The 15,074-nt window shown below is 42.6% G+C and overlaps 1 protein-coding gene across 1 annotated transcript in view; it reads right to left on the reverse strand.

Moving 5' to 3' along the window:
- Positions 1-15,074, reverse strand: part of arhgap35a (Rho GTPase activating protein 35a) — a 112,709-nt gene that overhangs the window by 62,201 nt on the left and 35,434 nt on the right. Inside the window, exon 2 of the mRNA XM_063016232.1 lies at positions 7,530-7,603. The gene's annotated coding sequence lies outside the window, so the exon portion shown is untranslated. The remainder of the gene's footprint in view (positions 1-7,529; positions 7,604-15,074) is intronic.

Genomic DNA, 15,074 nt, shown 5'->3' on the forward strand with positions numbered 1-15,074 from the left:
TGCACTACACGACTACAGGAACGAGTGTGCACTACATGACTACAGGAAATGAGTGTGCACTACATGACTACAGGAACGAGTGTGCACTACATGACTACAGGAACGAGTGTGCACTACACGACTACAGGAACGAGTGTGCACTACACGACTACAGGAACGAGAGTGCACTACACGACTACAGGAACGAGAGTGCACTACACGACTACAGGAACGAGAGTGCACTACACGACTACAGGAACGAGTGTGCACTACACGACTACAGGAATGAGTGTGCACTACATGACTACAGGAACGAGTTGTGCACTACATGACTACAGGAACGAGTGTGCACTACATGACTATAGGAACGAGTGTGCACTACACGACTACAGGAACGAGTGTGCACTACACGACTACAGGAACGAGTGTGCACTACACGACTACAGGAACGAGTGTGCACTACACGACTACAGGAACGAGTGTGCACTACATGACTACAGGAACGAGTGTGCACTACATGACTACAGGAACGAGTGTGCACTACACGACAACAGGAACGAGTGGGCAATAAACGACTACAGGAATGAGTGACTACAGGAATGAGTGTGCACTACATGACTACAGGAATGAGTGTGCACTACATGACTACAGGAACGAGTGTGCACTACATGACTACAGGAACGAGTGTGCACTACATGACTACAGGAACGAGTGTGCACTACACGACTACAGGAACGAGTGTGCACTACACGACTACAGGAACGAGTGTGCACTACACGACTACAGGAACGAGTGTGCACTACACGACTACAGGAACGAGTGTGCACTACACGACTACAGGAACGAGTGTGCACTACATGACTACAGGAATGAGTGTGCACCATATTCATACATGACAGGACTGAGTGTGCACTACATTACATGACTTAAATGTATACTACACCACTACAGGAATGATTGTGCACTACCTGACTACAGGAACGAGTGTGCACTACATGACTACAGGAATGAGTGTGCACTACATGACTACAGGAAATGAGTGTGCACTACATGACTACAGGAACGAGTGTGCACTACACGACTACAGGAACGAGTGTGCACTACACGACTACAGGAACGAGTGTGCACTACACGACTACAGGAACGAGTGTGCACTACACGACTACAGGAACGAGAGTGCACTACACGACTACAGGAACGAGTGTGCACTACACGACTACAGGAATGAGTGTGCACTACATGACTACAGGAACGAGTTGTGCACTACATGACTACAGGAACGAGTGTGCACTACATGACTACAGGAACGAGTGTGCACTACACGACTACAGGAACGAGTGTGCACTACACGACTACAGGAACGAGTGTGCACTACATGACTACAGGAACGAGTGTGCACTACATGACTACAGGAACGAGTGTGCACTACACGACAACAGGAATGAGTGGGCAATAAACGACTACAGGAATGAGTGACTACAGGAATGAGTGTGCACTACATGACTACAGGAATGAGTGTGCACTACATGACTACAGGAACGAGTGTGCACTACATGACTATAGGAACGAGTGTGCACTACATGACTACAGGAACGAGTGTGCACTACACGACAACAGGAACGAGTGGGCAATAAACGACTACAGGAATGAGTGACTACAGGAATGAGTGTGCACTACATGACTACAGGAACGAGTGTGCACTACACGACTACAGGAACGAGTGTGCACTACACGACTACAGGAACGAGTGTGCACTACACGACTACAGGAACGAGTGTGCACTACACGACTACAGGAACGAGTGTGCACTACACGACTACAGGAACGAGTGTGCACTACACGACTACAGGAACGAGTGTGCACTACACGACTACAGGAACGAGTGTGCACTACACGACAACAGGAACGAGTGTGCACTACACGACAACAGGAACGAGTGTGCACTACACGACAACAGGAACGAGTGTGCACTACACGACAACAGGAACGAGTGTGCACTACACGACTACAGGAACGAGTGTGCACTACACGACTACAGGAACGAGTGTGCACTACACGACTACAGGAACGAGTGTGCACTACACGACTACAGGAACGAGTGTGCACTACACGACTACAGGAACGAGTGTGCACTACACGACTACAGGAACGAGTGTGCACTACACGACTACAGGAACGAGTGTGCACTACACGACTACGGGACTGATCAGAAATTTTAAACAGGCCGAAGACAAAAAAAAAGGAGCCTTAATAACTGATCCTAACTAGAGAACATGGTCACTACGCAGTGCATACTACAAGCACTCACAAGCACACTTCAAGTTCAGAGGATAACTGAGGAAAAACTCCAACACCTCCTGAAAATAAGTCAGCAACTGTAAAATTGGATAGAAAGCTCAGTGCGCTCTGGGCCTACTGAAGAGATTTCTGACTGATCTGCTCAGGTTTAACTGGGTCACTGTGTCACTATGAGCAAAGTAAAAGAAATATTTCACCCGATGTGACAGATTTGTGTGAATGAATGGAAGAAAAGCATTTAAAGCGCTGGCTGTGTTAATCCCACAGGCTGTTGAAATCCTTAGCTTAGCTTTAACATTCTTTTTCCACCTCTGTTGGCATGCTTTCATATGCTCATGGCTGGCACTGCCGTCCACTGCCACCACTGTTCCTAAACTCTTATCCTCACTGATTAGACCTTTTAATTCCTAGAAGGCAAAAGTGGAGCTGGTGACACCAGTGACTGTTTTACATTATAAATAGGGACCTACTAAATTTTTCTCATATTTTTAAAGAATCCAACATTTCACAATTGGCAGTTGTAGCCCAGAGGTTAAGGTGTTGGACTAGTAAGCAGAAGGTTGCTGGTTCAAATTCCACCACTGCCAGGTTGCCACTGTTGGGATTTTTTATTACACAAATGACTCATTTTACAGTCCATGACACAATCTTTACAGCCGTGAATGGCCTTAATTATAAATCATTATAGGTTCTTTTGAAAAGTGGGTGCTCAGGTGGCGCAGCGGTAAATCCAGGGTTCCCATTTCAGCTGTGCTATCGGCTGAACTGGCATCTACACAGACATGACTGGCTATGTCTTGCCAGGGAAAATGGCCAAACAGCCTAGCCACTGAGCGGTGCACTTGCCCGGTTAAAATAAGGAGAGTTGTGTCTGAAAGGGCATCCGGTGTAAAAACTGTTGACCAGAAGAATTCTCTGTAGTCACTCCTAAAATATGGGAGCAGCCAAAAAACTAAAAAGTCGAATTTAGAAAATTAGAAAACCGAACGTCCTGCACTTATAAAGACGTCCATAAAAGCAGAGTCCATGAAAAGCGCACTGATTGCCAGAGTAATCTTTTATATCTTTTGTGCTCTTAAGTAAAAGATTTAAAGTGGAACGGTAACCTCCAGTGACCATGAGGACCACTGAGAGTCTCTGTCTGAAACCTCAAACGTCCTTCAGAGTGAGGAAACAGATCAACGCTTTTTTTTCTTTTATCCGCCCAATCAAACTGTGTTTACTTGCTTTTACTGTCCACCTGAATCTGTGGCCCTTTGGGTACCAATTGTAAAAGAAGGGGATGATTCTTAACCATAACCTCCTCAAAAATGTTAATTTTTAAATTATGGTAAAACATCTGGAGGAGAACGTAAATGTCTAGATATTATTTGAGACAAAGAAAATGACCTAAAAACTCCCACAAGATCCAGAGCCACTGACAGAGATCCAAGCAATTACGGGAAACATTTCTAAGACACCTAGGTTTGTTTGTTTAATTCTTAACGCCTCGGCCTGCTGTAGCACTGAAGATAAAGCAGGAACGCAGCCCAGCAAAAGTGACTGTTTATGGTAATATTTGAGATTGAATTTGAATGTTTTATATGCAGAGTTTTAGCTATTCAGATTTAAAAGCTAATATTTTACGCAGATTACTGATTGAAGAATGTGCAGGCCTACGGTTCCGGTGTGCCGCAAGATGGCTGCGCTGGTGAGAGCTCCGGGAAAACTCTACGGTTTTTTATGTTTTAAGGTTAATTTTAATTTTTCTAGTTAACCTTTCACATTCTATTATTCAGTACGATCACCTGACCTCAGATCTTACACTGGTAAACCTACAGTTCAAGTAAGAGGTTTGTATGTTGTAAAGGACGTGTGTGTCATAGCAGTCGCTGGAGTTGTATTGATTGCTTTAAAAAGATACTTTGACAAAAAATGCTTTTTAATTAATTGGCTCTTTAATAAGTTTAATGTAAAAAATGCTCATACCACAGACACTCAGGTAACACAGCGGTAAAACACACTAGCAGACCAGAGCTGGAAGATCCAGAGCCACTGACAGAGATCCAAGCAAATGATGAGAAACATTTCTAAGACACCTAGGTTTGTTTGTTTAATTCTTAACGCTGTGTCAGCTGCTATGGCTATTATCATGGCTGGATAGTACTGTAGATTCAGTCTTTAAACGTCAAAGTTGTGTGTACAGTGGTTAGAGTGTTTAAGACACCTGGGTAAAAATGCAGTGTGAAACAGACTGACGATGACGATGCCTGTCAGGTCTGATAGATAGAAAGTGAAGATTGGCCTCCCCACCTGGTGAGTACTTGATTGCTTTTCGGTTGCTCGAGTTAAAATCCTTGTCAGAATACACTGCTGCATAATTCATCTCCCACAAAGCAGCAAAGCAACAAAAAAACCTTACAGCTACAAACGTGATTAGACATATTCCTGGGCCCGCTGTAGCACTGAAGATAAAGCAGGAACGCAGCCCAGCAAAAGTGACTGTTTATGGTAATATTTGAGATTTTGAATGTTTTATATGCAGACTTTTAGCTATTCAGCTTTAAAAAGCAACCACTCTAACCAGATGTTCAACTGAAGAATCTGCAGGCCTGACCTCAGATCTTACACTGGTCAATCTACAGTTCAAGTAAGAGTATGGCTTAAAAAACATACTTGGCCAAAAACTGCTTTTTAATTAATTGGTTCTTTAATAAGTTTAATGTAGGTTTCATAAAAAAATGCCCACACTACGGCCGCTCAGGTGGCGCAGCGGTAAAACACACTAGCACACCAGAGATGGGATTTTGAATACATCGTATCGAATCTCAGCTCTGCCATTCGTCTGGGCTGGGCGGCTATATGAACAACGTTCATCCAGGGAGGGAGCCGGATAGGGACCACATAACTGATGCAATTATGACTTCTGCTGGCTGATTGATGGTGTCTGCACAGAATTATGAAAGGAATAATGCTGATCAGAATGTGGCTCTCCGTGCACAAGGCTGATCGCATATGAACTCGCCTTGTGCATGTGAAAAGATGCAGTCGGCTACTGCTCACGTGTCGGAGGTGGCGTGTGTCAGTTTGCTCTCCTCATTCGGGCGGGGGTCAGGACCAGTAGAGAGGAAGCATAACGCAATTGGGTAAAAATTGGATGCAGTAAAAATAGGGGGGAAATGCATTTTTTTTTTTTTAATCCATACTCAGCAGCATTTCTGAGCAGATGATTTAATCCAAAGCAACCTGCATTTGTTACCGAACTGAGGTGAGCTTTTACTTACTAGTCCACTAGCTACTAATGCCCTAATTTATAACAAATCTGTTTTTAATGGTTCTTGGACTACACCTGCCCATCAAAAACCATAATCAGTATTTTTATTTTTATTTTTTAAGTTTGGTGTCTTTTACCAAGGTTAAAACTACAAGCGATCTTCAAAAAGTTTCTGCACTTTTATATTTTAGTTGGAAGCAGTGAGGGTGGGAGGAGTAGTAATTGGTCGTGTCTGAGAGACTGAAAGACGCTTATAGTCCGGATTTAGCACCATGTGATTTACACCTTTTTGGACGCTCAAAGAAGCTTCAAGAGGAAAAAGATTTTCATGTGATGATGATGTGAAAGCAGCGGTGCATCAGTGGCTACGCGCATCAGTGGCTACACGCTCAACCAAAACATTTTTTGCTGATAGCATTAAAAAGTTGGTATGACACTGGAAAAAATGCATCGAAAGGTGACGACGTAGAAACGTGATGTCATTTGCTTTTGAAATTCTTAAGAGTTTAAAAAAGTGCCGAAACCTTTTGAAGAACCCTCATATGTTCCATGCACTTGCAGTCAAACGAAGCTGATAGTTTGATATCAGAGGGCGCTATATATAGACTTTATATAACAGTATTAGTATTATGAGCATTTAGGATGATATGCCACCAAGATAGAAACTTTCTACACCTCTACAATAATACAAATATATACAAATAGTTTTTCCAACACTCAGATAAAACTTATTTGTTTGTTTAAAGAAAAAAGAATTCAGTCACAGATAAAGAGCAGCATATTCCAGTGAAAACCATGAGGCCAATCTTTATAACTTAGATATAAGAAATCTGAGTCTAAGCTCGTAAAAAGATTCTAAACTGTGCTGCAGAGACACAACAGATAATGTCTGGTGTACCTCAAGGTTTTATAATTAGCCCATTTATCTTCTGTCTGGACACCACCTTGTTATTTTCTTATACCAAACATCTTTGTCTGAATCTCCAACTCAGTCAGGGATTCAGTTTGTGAATCACAGTTTTAATAGAAAACAAAGGAACATTTGATGATTTATCTTTATTTTCAAGTGTGTTTGATAAGCATACAATGTCTGTGTTAAGCAATGTTTATTATTTTTTGGTGCTTTAACTGCATACTGTTTGTGATGATCAGTATGAGGCTCTGGAGTATCTTGAACATTGTGTGTTTTTATTTGGTCAGGGTGACCTGAAACTCAGCTACCATCTTGGAATGTGGCAGGAAGAGAATGTTTCACATGAGCAGATAAGTGAATACTGTCTGATATTTATACCTAGAAGAGAGGGGGAAATCAGGGTAGCTGATGCATATACATCTGCATTAACATGACTTACAGTCTGATGATGACTGAATACCATGTAAGCAACTGAGGGTTGCCTTGCTTAGAGGCCCAACAATGCCAACTTGGTGTTAATGGGGATTTTAGTGGAAACCTTCTGATCACTAGTCCAGTAGGTTTTCAGCTTGGTGCTGTGTAGCTCAGTGGTTAAAAACTGAGTGGTGGTTCTGCATTCCTGCAACTACAGGAACTACAGCATAGAATGAAACTGGGTCAGCAATATTACATTATCTAGAATGTTTTGGTAAGAGCTTTGTGCCCTCAAACCAATCCAACCTTCCACTGTCAAACGTATCCGTCATCACTGCTGCCATCAAGGTCTGAAAGAAACCTTGGGGCAAAATCAACAACTAGCTGGCTTTAAAGCCAACAGTGTAAAAATCCCCTAATCTTGCAGTTTGGCCTTGGGCAACATCAGGAAGATCAGACTGTACCTGTCCAAATATGCAACACAACTCTTGTAGTGTTTGGGCCGATCTGAAACGCATCCTGACCCACCCTCAGTGTTCATGAGTCAGATCTGTGCACAGTCACATTTCTAACCCAAACAGGAAAACTTTTATGTCTCTCCCTTTCTTTATTAACCATTTAATGTGATTTGCTGATGCGCTGGAATAGATGTTAGAAGAAGTAAAATCTTACCTAAACTTATGGCCTTTTCTTCATTGGAAGAGAAGATCATCACCGCATGAGTGTGTCGTCATTCAGGTCCTTTCCTGTGAGATCAATATCAGTATCAGTATCAGTACCACAATACAGCTCACAGATAAAATTACAGAATTCGAGATGCAAAATCTGAATCCGAGAATATTTAAACATATTTAATGTTTTAATCAATCTGTTTTCCTACAATCCAAATGTTCATGTATATTTACACAGATCAGCCATAACATTAAAACCACCTCCTTGTTTCTACACTCACTGTCCATGTTATCAGCTCCACTCATTATATAGAAGCACTTTGTAGTTCTACAATTACTGACTGTAGTCCATCTGTTTCTCTGCATGCTTTGTTACCCCCTTTCATTCTGTTCTTTAATGGTCAGGACCCCCACAGGACCACTACAGAGCAGGTATTATTTAGGTGGTGGATGATTCTCAGCACTGCAGTGACACTGGAATGGTGGTGGTGTGTTAGTGTGTGTTGTGCTGGTATGAGTGGATCAGACACAGCAGCACTGATGGGGGGGGGGGGCGGGGGGGTCAGAACATATTTCGTAAAGTTTATTTTGGCTTCTAGATTCTAGAATTAGTTTTATCTGAAATGCAAACTGTATTTTCCTACAATGCCATGGTTCTAATCTAAAGTTAAATAAAACGGTCAGAATCAGTTTCTCTCGGCCATGTCTGTGCCTCGCTCCTGTCTACGTCAAATTTGTGTCTCTGGCAGCACTTTGAAAAGGTCAGCGGCAAATTGGGTCAAAGTTCGATCAGATGGAACGACAAGCACTGAGCTTGATAACATTTTTGCTTTTGCTGTGCTGTTGTGGTGCTGGTACCAAGATTAGTTTAGTTTCAGTGACTACCAAAAGTTTGTTACCATGACAACTGGTAAGAACGTTGTAAGATGCTGTATGTGGTTTTAAAAGTAACATCCCTAGTGATGTGGGGAAAATGATCTCAGTTCACAAACACACCTTCATTAAAAAATGCATTAATATGCAATGCTGGCCATGAATGTCTGTTAGACGTAGACAAACACAGAACTGAACGTCTTGCATGGATTCAGGCTCTGCAGGAAAACGTACATTTATAAGTGAACAGATTTCAACACCCTAGGAACTAAGCCAGAATTACACACCACCACACCAGATTCCATAATGCTTCCATTGTTTTCCCAAAACAGTATTCTATATAATTGTGATTACAGAGAACACATGCAGTAACCAGGATGAATTCAGACTCTTTTAAAATCAGATTCCCACTAGAAAAGCAGCTATTTCTTTCTCTCTACTCCCTCGTCTTTTTTCATGGAGACCGCAACATATGCATCATGCAGGTCCTGAGGGAGAAGCAAGTTGAACAGGAGGCTCTTGGATTTCTTGCTGCAGATCTTGCTCATTAATCACCCGACTACACCAAATGAACCTGTGCGTGGGCTTGTGCTCGCCTTTGCCATCAGGATGCTTCCTAGCGGTCCATCATTCATTAAAATGAGAACGTCATCGAAGAATAAATAAATAAAAAGAGTCTTGTTTTAATGTCTCATCCCTACTTGGGCTGGACTGTATGGGCAACAAATCACATCTTGTATTTTCGATTTGGCTGATGCACACAGTTTCTGAACGGTTTGGACTAGCAGTACACAAAAAACAGGTAAAAGATAAATCAGGAAATCACTCGACTGTGCTGCCATAAATTAAAACCTGCTATAACATGGGTAAAACTGTCCACAGTCAAGTAAGCCATAGGCTTAAAGGATGCCAAATAAGAAAAAAGCCTCTTAGCCAAAACTGGAACCAGATAGTATTGCTCAGTTTTGTTGTTCAGACACACAGATAAAGAAGAGATAAAGGATGTAGCCAATTCCCTATTAGTCTACGGTCCCAGTATAAGTTTTCTTATTAGCGTTTACATTTTCTGCATTTAGCAGACGCTTTATATCCAAAGTGACTTACAGTTATGTTTTGTATACAATTTGAGCAATTAAGGGTTAAGGACCTTGCTCAGGGGCCCAACAGTGGCAACTTGGTGGTGGTAAGGCTTGAACCAGCAACCTTCTGATCACTAGTCACCCAAAGAGAATGGGTCCCTGTAATTTTAAGGGAGTTTTTCCTTGTCACTGTCACCCTCGGCTTGCTCAACAGGGGTTTTTGGTCTGTTGGTCCTGAAGTCTGTAAAGTTGCTTTGAGACAATGTCCATTGTAAAAAGCACTATACAAATACATTTGACTTGACTTGCCTAGTCCAGTACCTTCATGGCCCCACTTATTGCCCAGTATAAGCTTTTTTTTATGTATTTTACAATGGATACAGACAAGCAAGCCAAATTCATATGGGCACAAATTAGTGACCAGTTGTACTCAATCATAATCAATTTAGATACATCAGGAGGCCATGCAACAAGGTTAAGTGATGAGACAAAACTTTCTACACAACAAAATTAATGATCTAAGTTGCTTAACAAACATTTTGATTAACTTGCTCAAGGGCCGCTGTTGGTGGCAAACGAGTATATGCACACCTGTCTAGGTATATATGACAAATAAAAGACATTCATTCATTCATTCATTCATTCATAAACTATGCCTGGAAAATTGGTGACCTGTCCACGGTATTCCTGCCTAACGTCCAGTGTTACCCGGTGGAACCAGAACAGCCGCAACCAATTGATGCAACTGAAGTGAAATAATAAAATAAACTAAAAATTGTTCTCTGTTCAAAAACATTTTCATGAATGTGTGTTCCAATCATTTAATCACAGTAAAAGGTTTTATAAAGCTTTAGAAATCAGTAAAATCCCAAGGCAGCTCAAGCAGCGCTGTGGTAAAATGCACTAGCCCACCACTGCTGGGATCTCGTGCTCTCTAGTATGGATATCAGCTAAATGGATATGGATATCAATCTACAAAAGTCGGCAAAGGTAATGTGCAAGACGCTGGGGTTATCAGAGTGCACGAGGAAATGGATATATCCAAACCGGACCAATGCAATGAAACCCCCTTTATACACAGTGGAACATTCTGGTCTGCATATCTGATCTGGCACAGTTTTTACACCGGATTCCCTGGCGGAACCCTTCTTATTTTATTTGGGCTTGAGACCTGCACTGAGAGCGCACAGATAAGTGTACCTCCCGATGGATAAGCTGTTCAGTCACAAGCCTCCAAGCCCCCTCCCACCCACCACCACCACCACCACCACCACCACCGCCAGTCACGTCTGTGTAGATGTCTGACTGCCCAGCTGTTTCAAACTAGACACCCCAGTGCCAAAATAAACCAAAACTAAATGATTAAAACCAAAAAAATTGATTACTTCCTCTTAGTGCGGTTTCAATTGTCACACACATCACACTTAAAGTTAAATCTATTATAATGTCCTTTTTGCATTGATTTTAAGAATCAGCAAGCTGACAATACAGTCAACACAGTTGTTTTATATTGTATTAAAAAAGCGAGTACACGTGAAGCTGAGGCTGTGTACGTGATTCACAATAATTCAAACAACTTTTCTGAATGAACGGTTCTGATCATGGGCGCTAACATGGGGAGAAATGACTTTTCGGATCTAAACAATCGTACCCCAGCACAAACAAACAAAAAGCGGCTCAGTGGAAAACACGCACACCCACGTCGAGCGGCCGCGTCTGGCTGCATTGTGCGGCGACAGGCATAAAACCCGCAGCACAAAAGAGTGGAACCTGACTGCAGCGACAGCGCTACCATTCATCACGCACCGCGCGCCCGTCTGACAGCACCCCCACCGTGTCTGTGTGAAGCACTCGGGGAGAGCGCTGAATATTTATTCGTTCGCATTGAACTGTATGAAAGGCGTGAATCTGGTGCCAACGATAAGGGGCGCTTTATTTTAAGGATGTATGCACGAGTGATGACTACGGACCAGTGGAGAAAAGATGAGAGAGCAGAATGATGTTTAAGCCTGTCACACGGGGGGGGTATGAAATGTAAAGGAGGGGGATAAAAGCTTCGGCGTGGATGATACCACACAGGGAACATTAGCCGCATGTTTGTGCTATAGCGCTTACTGGTTAATATCACTATTACCCTTAAGTAGGCCTTTAAAATCCACGCCCGCACTGAAGTCTCATTCTGGGCTCAGCAATTAAAAGCAACAGCCTGACATGCATGAAATTCTTTATACTCCGGGGCCGTAGAGTCATGGATTCTGATCAGTCAGCAGCACGGCTCTGAGGTGAAGTAATCTGATGGGTAAATCACAGGTATGTATTCATGTGCTCATTCTAATACAGTTTTATCAACGTTTCCATAGCAACACTGCAATTAGAAATTGAGCGGATTAGGAAAATCCAGCTGTTAGGGTCAATACAGTCATGGACAATTTAGTATCTTCAATTCACCTCACTTGCATGTTTTTGGACTGTGGGAGGAAACCGGAGCTCCAGAAAGAAAACCCACGCAGACACGGGGAGAACATGCAAACTCCACACAGAAAGGACCCAAACGCTCCACATAGGAATCGAACCCAGGACATTCTTGCTGTGAGGCGACAGTGCTACCCACGGAGCCAGTGTGCCACCCTCTTGCAAAGTGATAAATAAAAATGCCATAAAACCTGACAGTAGCTGTTGGATTTTTGATCCGGTATGCTCTATTATGCTTCGGGGGACAGTGGTAGCTTAGTTGGTAGAGCTTTGTGCTATCTGTCGGAAGACTGTCGGTTCAAATCCAGGCTCTGCAGCCACTGTTGGGTCCTTGAGCAAGGCCCTTAACCCGGTCTGCTCCAGAGGGGCCATACAATGGCTGCCCCTGCGCTCTGACCCCAGCATCCAAACAAGCTGGGATATAGAGATGAAGAATTTTATTGTACTGTACATGTGTATATGTATCTATGGTAAATATAGGCGCTTCTTCTTCTTCCACTACAGGACGTACATATTTTTACTCTTGAGTGATTCTGTATGGTTCTCCTTGATTTTTAGTTCATACGTTCTTACTTTCTTGATCAGTGCTGGTAGTAAACACTAGTGCAACCTGTCCATTAGTGTGCCGGTAAGATTAGAAACAGATGTGCCATCAGCCGACCAGGCATTTACACAGACACAACTGGCTATGTCTGAGGGAGGCATGGCAGAAGATGATGGATTGGCACCCTGTCCAGGGTGTTCCTGCATTGTAGCCAGTGTTTTTCAGTAGACCCAAAGCTGAAGCAGTTGAAGACAATAAAATGAAAAATGGGTTTTTATAGGTTTCTAAACACTCAGCCCATAACTGCACAACCGAAGCTGTGAGGGCAGGACTTTTCGCAGCGTATGATTGGTCGAATCCGTCACTAGAACAAAAAAAATACCTCATCTGCAGAAAGATAAAGAAATCCATTGTCCATTAAATTTGGTGTCGCATGTCTAACGTAAACACATGGTTATACTTTGTTTCACTCACTTACATAAATATTAATACCTTAAATTAATTAAGTGACCACTGTAAACACTGGATTAAAAAGGGTGTCGGTCTATTACAGGGCATCACAACGTACCCTATTGCTTCAAATTCTTGCATCACAAGACTCACACATAGTCTGTGTATTCATACTGCACTGCCTGAGTCTGCACGTCATGGTTTGAAGGTTCTTCATTGACTAAGTGTTTTCTCAATGGATGCCTCACCAGCCTTAAAAGATAAAAGGTGGCATTTAAAAAAATGTATTTCTATATATTCACATGAGTCCATCTGATAAATAAAGCTAAACTCTCATGCTTGAGCCTGGATTAAAAAATACATATATACAAATGAACAAAGCCACTTTCAAGGGTTTAATTTGTTTACAGTAAAAGTCCAGCGTAAAGTGTGTGAGAAAATCCTCCGTATGAAGAGGATAATGAGATCCTGACAGTGATCTGACACTACTGCTATCGAGCCCTGCTATAACCTCATTAGCGCTGACCTCAGGGACGCTCCGGGTGGGGCGGTGGGGCTGTTCTGTGGCACAGTGTCCTCTGAGCACTTATCATGCACAAGGCTACACAAATACAACAGCCCACATAGATGTGAAAGCGCAGTTAATACATATTAACCTGAAGAGAGGGTCGAAAGCACAGCTGTAGGCAAACAGATGATGTTGAAATGCTGGTTAAAGGTGAAGGTCAGGGCTGAACGAAAGTGGAACGAGCTGGGGGCGAAAGGTTTATGAATTTTGATTTGACAAAAAAGAATGCTTTATTTGTCATATTTACAGATACAGGTGTACAGTACAATGAATTTACTTTCCCGCATATCCCAGCTTGTTTGGAAACTGGGGTCAGAGCATAGGGTCAGCCATTGTACGGCACCCCTGGAGCAGACAGGGTTAAGGGCCTTGCTCAAGGGCCCAACAGTGGCTGCATAGCAAAGCCTGGATTTGAACCGACAATCTTCCGATTAATAGCCCAAAGCTCTACCCACTAGGCTACCACTGTCCCTGGAAAGGTGATATGAGTAGAACTATTAAAACAACAACAGGGTTACCGGTCTGCAGGAAAAGTTCAGAGTCAAAATTCCTCTCAGGGTGGCAAATCAATAAATCAATAAAAGGTTATTGAGTTGTACTAATGTACAATGAGTTTACAAAATTGAGTCATTTTAAAGGTTTTTGATATTGCTTATGTCATTTTTAATCAACATTTATCAGTGACAAGATCACCGCGAGACCGACTTCACTAGGAAACACTAGACATGAGACACGAGACATGAACACCCTGAACAGGGAGCAAACTCATCACAAGGTTTGGGCCACCCCCAAACATTCTTCATGACAGAAATGGTAGTTACTCATCACACAAGGTTCATCAGTTCACAAGGTTATACTGAACACAGTCTTGGGCAATTTTGTATCTCCAATTCACCTCACTTGCATGTTTTTGGACTGTGGGAGGAAACCGAAGCACGCGGAGGAAACCCACGCAGACACGGGGAGAACATGAAAATTCCACACAGAAAGATCCTGGACCGCCCCACCTTGGGAACGAACCCAGGACCTTCTTGCTGTGAGGCGAAAGTGCTACCCACTTAGCCACCGTGCCGCCTTTATTAGTATTTTAACGTCACGTTTTACACTCTGGTTACATTCATGACAGAAACGGTTGTTACTGGTTACACAAGATTCATCAGTTCAAGTTATGGACAATGTACTATCTCCAATTCACCTCACCTGCACGTCTTTGGACTGTGGGAGAAAACCGGAGCTCCTGGAGGAAACCCTTACAGACATGGGGAGAACATACAAACTCTACACAGAAAGGACCCGGACTGCTTCAGCTGGGAATCAAACCCAGGACCTTCTTGCTGTGAGGCGACAGTGCTACCCTTATCGCTGCTAAAGAGAGGAGACCAAGTCTATCTTTTTGAAAGGAATGTGCAACAAGCTTATGGTTAGATGTCCACATACTTTTGGCCATATAGTGTATCTGGGATTACTCTCTGGTGCAGTCAGACGAATACATGCCAGCAGTTTTTTATATTATTAACTTCAAATTATATTAAATTAAAAAAAATATGCAACCTATTCACT

The sequence above is a fragment of the Trichomycterus rosablanca genome, chromosome 20 (genome assembly GCF_030014385.1).
Source record: "Trichomycterus rosablanca isolate fTriRos1 chromosome 20, fTriRos1.hap1, whole genome shotgun sequence".
NCBI classification, from domain to species: Eukaryota; Metazoa; Chordata; class Actinopteri; order Siluriformes; family Trichomycteridae; genus Trichomycterus; species Trichomycterus rosablanca.